Below are 5,608 nucleotides of genomic sequence, written 5' to 3' on the forward strand. Positions count from 1 at the left end.
CATTTCGTGTATGTACTAACAATACCCAGCAATTACTCATCGAGTGGCCTCTGCAGGTAGTGTACAATGACAAAAATATATCTGTCACTAACTGGGCCCTTATACACACGGTACTCCGTATTTAGTTACAAAATATACAAAACGGTCACTGAGTTCCTTAGTGTATATTGTATATACGGACAAGGCATGTGTCTCCCCCTGACCGTGACCCTACAGGCAGCGTTAGGCCGATTTATTTAATATAGAGACAATAGAGGGCCTAGTTCTCCACGATTTCTTCAGGGTTACGTTGACTCCAACGGTCGTGTTTTCATGGCTGGCTTTCGTCGCAATAATTATAATTTTAATTGCTATTCACGTAAATGGTTATCTACATGTGTCCTTAGGGTGTAGAGCCGTATCATCAAGTTAAAATATGCTGGCTTCCTCTCCGGCCGTAAGTGGGAAGGTTTTCCAGAAACCTGCGGATGGTCGTGGGTTTCCCCCCGGGTTCTGCCCGGTTTCCTCCCACCATAATGCTGGCCGCCGTCGTATAAGTGAAATATTCTTGAGTACCGCGTAAAACTCCAATCAAATAAATCAAGTTAAAATATATGGGGAATATTTTACTGTTCTGCCCTTTTTCCGTCACCGAAAACGTTGCATTGTGTGTGTCAACTTCGTGATATATTATTTTGCTAAGGTAAAAGTTATTATTACCTGAATTATTATGATTATTTGAAATTTTGCAAACAGGGACTGTACGCTGCATTGCATTCAGCATATTTTTCATTGTTATCAAATGTGAAGCTCAGAAGTTCGTCTTTTGATTCATGTTATGCTTTCTCTTTTGGCATTGTTTTTCATCATCAATAATAATAATAATAATAATAATAATAATGTTACATCTTTACAATTAACACTTAACAGTATATAAGTAGCTATTAAATCGCTTATACAAACACACTCCCACACACAGAGTACATGGGTCGCCATGCAGCCCCTGTGTCAGCCTTAATCTCGTCTAACTCTCGTCTGAATATCGTACTGTCCACCAAATCTCGCATAAATATGGCGTTGTCGTCCGAATGTCGCTCGCTATGAAACTCCAGTTTTGGGTATAAAATTTGCACGAGATACTCTGCCGAATGTCGTTGGAGTCTCGCGGGAATCTCAACTGAATCTCGCGTTGTTGCCCTAATCTCGACTAAATCTGGCACTGTCGTTCAAATATCGCAGTTCATGTTTAGAAGGAATGTGTAGGAAAGAGCATGGTCGCATCCGGCTTCCGCAGTAGTGTACGCCTCACACTCCACCTATAAAACTGACCGTCATTATATAGTAAAACGTGTTCAACGGCGTTAAACAACAATGAAATAAACAGATAAGTAAAGCGTTCTTTCTTAACTTGCAATATTCACGGCATCATCTCACGTCGTTATTTTAACCAAAAATGTGGGTAATATTACAACATATGTGACAGATAACAAGAGACATAAGGATCGGAAGAATTGGAAAATAAGGATCGGAAATTCTGTATATTAAAAACATAGAAGGCACTACCGGAGTTTGCCTCAACCTCCGCCAAAGCTGAATATATACAAACTGCAGACAAAGGGACAATACTCTGCGTTTATGGCCTATGTCTAATATAATGAAGAATAGTCATAAAATTCCTTCATCCGGATTGCCACCAAACTTTAACGGATTAGTCCTGGTCGCCCAAGGACTAATATGCCCAAAAGTTTATTCAAATCCGTACATAACTTTTTTCGCTGACGGACAGAAAAAAAATGCCAGCAAAAACATAGCCTCCATTTGCGGAGGTAAATGACATTATACCGGCGGCTCGGGATAACAGTCGTAGGAGCACGGGGATTTCCGGTGTGTACGCAGGGCGTAGATCCCATGCTTCTTTAGAGAGGTGTGATAACCCATCCTGGAGGACCCCCGGGAACCACTAGTGGTGCAATGCCTGTAACGCTTGTAGCTAAGGCAGGGGTAAACCTTGAATGAGTTGGCTGGGTTGATGGGTTCCTGGAACAAATCCTGGACTCTGCGGTGACTAAAGGCACGACTGGTGATAAAATCTAGCAAGACGGAACGGTACAGGCATCAGTTATTTGTTGTCACTTTATATATGTCTTCAGTTCACATTCCACCCCACCCCCAAAACCTCCCTCCGTCCCGCACCAGTAAATCGTATGAAGGAGAGTTCATCCCCCACCGTTACCTATATATTGTCCTAAAACATCTTAATTTAGGCTCAGATGGTTATAGCGCTTCCTCCCTGCAACTATCTGAGCCTTGACCCAGAAAGTCGCGTGTTCCAATCCAGCTCTTGCTGTTTTTCTGCATGCAAGTGAACTGATTATTTACCTGTCTTATGTGAGTCCTTCTGTTGCTACATGTGAGCTACCTCATCACAACTTCTCTCTATGATATAAATGAACTACCTCATCTCAAGTCCTCCCTTTGCTATATGTGAACTACCTCATCACGTCCTTCCCTTGCTATATGTGAACTACCTCATCCGTAAACCCTCCTGCTATAAATGAACTACCTCATCAAATGCCTTTTCCTTGCTACGACTGATCGAACTACCTCATGATATGTCCTTCCCTTGCTACAAATGAACTATGTCAGCATATGTGCTCCCTTTGCTACACGTGAACAACCTCATTACATCCATTCTTTGCTCTAAATGAGCTACCTTATGACATGTCCTTCCTTTGTCATATGCGAACTACCTCATCATATGTCCTTCATTAGCTATAAATGAATTACCTCATCAAAAGTCCTTCCTTAGCTTTATGTAAACTGCTTAATCACCTAAGTCTTTCATTTGCTGTAAATGGAGGACCACATCACATATCCTTTCCTTGCTACCTGTGAACTGCCTCATCACATGTCCCTTTTGCTATAAATGAACTACCTTACAAATCCTTCCTTTGCTACAATTAGACCTCATGTATCTCATCTCACATCCTTGCTTTCTAAACGTCTACCTCCTCATCACAAAAAGACGACACTCAAAACAAAGACAACATTGCCATTAACCAGATTTTCTATGCCGTACCTTTTATCCACTGGCCGCCAGAACCAGCGGTCACATCCGGGTTGTTTTTCTCCGCCATTAGGGTAGAAGTCCTCGTCCCCCATAGCCGACACGGTTCCGAACCCTGGGGTACGGCCAAAAGAATTGGTGTCAACTTCTCATGAAAAGGGAACTTTGACTGTACAAATGGTACATTATCCCTTAGCGGGTAAGGAGTCCAGTTAAAATGCTCAATTTCACGAAGTAAGACATGAGAATGGCCAACAAAAGCGACAAAGTCATGCGTCCTTAAAGGGCAATCGTAAACAAATGTAAAGCTTATTTGGCAAAATAGGGTCATGAACGAGTGGGTAAGGTACTTGCTTCTCAATCACTATGCAGGACACACAAAATGCAGGTTCAAACCCCGGCTAGGACGAGGAATGTGTAAATTCCGCTGTTCTCGCTGTTTGTGGAAACTATAAACGGTCGACGACGCTCGTGTCATCGTTTGGGCAGTCTAATTTTCGCCAAATGAAAGACCATTTGTTTTCCACCAAAGGTCGGTGGTTCACAGCGGGCACTTCGGTTTCCTCCAGGCATAAACTGGCTGGGGCCTCCGTTTAAGAACAACATGATTAAGTATGGCCATAAAAATTGCAACGATGAAATAAGGCAAGATTGGTTCATACCTCCTTGCAGAAGAGAGTCCCCATCCGTGTGGATGGCGTCAATAAGAGAACCGAAAACACGGCCCTGCTGGATCCAACCCTGTAAAAAACACGGCAAGTAATGAAATGCATCATAGAATATACCTCTATATTAGTGGTCAAATATTTTTGCTGAAAAACATGCAGTTAACACAGTACAATACCACACATAATTTACGCATGTTATGGTTTCCTCACGCAATAGTGCTGGCCGCCGTAGTATAAGTGAAATATTTTTGAGTACTGTGTAAAACACCAATCTAAATAAATAAATAAATAAATAAATAAATACGCATATTGTGTAATTCAACAGTGCGGCCTTCTCACTCATTTTTACGAACTCAGAGTGGTTTTCAATAGCTTCGCTTTTTTAACTGGTTTCAAAAATGTCCGACAATTTGATTTGTGATGTTTTCATTATGAAAACCATTTACTGTTTCCTGGTTTAAACATGTTCTCACCATGATACAACCGCAATGCTGCCGATGTGGCGTTATATCGTAATCATTCCAATATAATTATAATAATACAATGTAATAGGCAAATATATGGTTCTGCTGATGTTCACATTATAGAGAGGCGGAATTACAGCAGAATGATTCCTGAAAATATATACTAGTATACAAAATAGACCTTGTCGAATGTAGTCAGACATTAAAAACAACAAAGTCTTAAGTTATTCATAGTTAAAACTAAAAATTCCAAGAAATCTGAAAATGTAGTAGGTGCTGCATGTGAAAAGACATGAAAGACATTCAAGATATGTCCTTCCGGTACATAACCGTTGTATGAGATAACAAATGGCAACTGAACGTATTTTAGTTATGGAGCGAACGAACTGGAATTAATCCGAGACAAGAAAGAAAAAAAAGAGTTCGAGCATGTAAATCATCGTTTGGCATTACCGCTTATGGGAGGGAGAGAATACCAGTCACAAATGTTTTCCAAACAATGTAGCTTCGGTAACCTGGCAGATTTCTCTGTAAGCAGTATTTCCTTCACGTGTGCCACATTCCTCTCGCTCACCTGTATTTCTGGCGACTCGTCCGTTAAGACTTGCCCCGGCGAAGCCTGAAATTTGAGCACCCAGACTATGTCCTATCAGGTGCTGCTGCTGTACGGGGCTCCCATCACCTCCTGCAGCTGTCTGATGAAATCCCCGATTATCTCACCCACTGCCTCGCGTTGGCTGCCGACTGATCGTAGTACAAGCTGTCTGCTCCCTTCTGCCAGTTGACGGCAATAACGTTCAGATCTTCCTATTTTGACGTCAGACATTGTTGGTTTATCATAGCAAAATTCAGTTTCAGATACCAGACCCAAATTGTATCAATCAAGATATTTTTTCTGCTGAAATAGTTAAATACATCACTGATTACAGCGCATGCGCCGCTGTCTACGCTCGCCTTACATCACTGCCATCAATATACAAGCTTGACCTTTGGAGCCCGTGAGACGCACGTTGGCTTGTTTAGGCTTAGCCTCACCACTTGTGTCCTCGCGCAGAACTATTTAATCAGCATGCATTCATCAATAAAATGGTTTCAGGTCTTGATTAGAATCATGTTGTAGGCCTACATGATTTAGACAAAGAGAATGCATGTGCATAAAGTATTATTAGAAACAAAGGTTAAGACGGATTGTTTGTGTTTCCGACATCACTTCCTGCCTCATCACCGTGACCCCAGTGATCTCGGCGTTGTTCAAGATTTTTGTACAAAATTTGGTACTGATGACAGTGATGTAACAAGAACGTAGAAAGCGACGCAAGCGCTGTAAGGAGTATGAGCTAAGAGGAAATTTAACTGGAAGAGGGCTGTAAATACCCTGAATCTATACATCGAAAACATATGCGCTATTTCTTTTTCTACAAGGGCTTACA

This window comes from Liolophura sinensis, chromosome 7 (genome assembly GCF_032854445.1).
Source record: "Liolophura sinensis isolate JHLJ2023 chromosome 7, CUHK_Ljap_v2, whole genome shotgun sequence".
Classification (NCBI taxonomy): domain Eukaryota; kingdom Metazoa; phylum Mollusca; class Polyplacophora; order Chitonida; family Chitonidae; genus Liolophura; species Liolophura sinensis.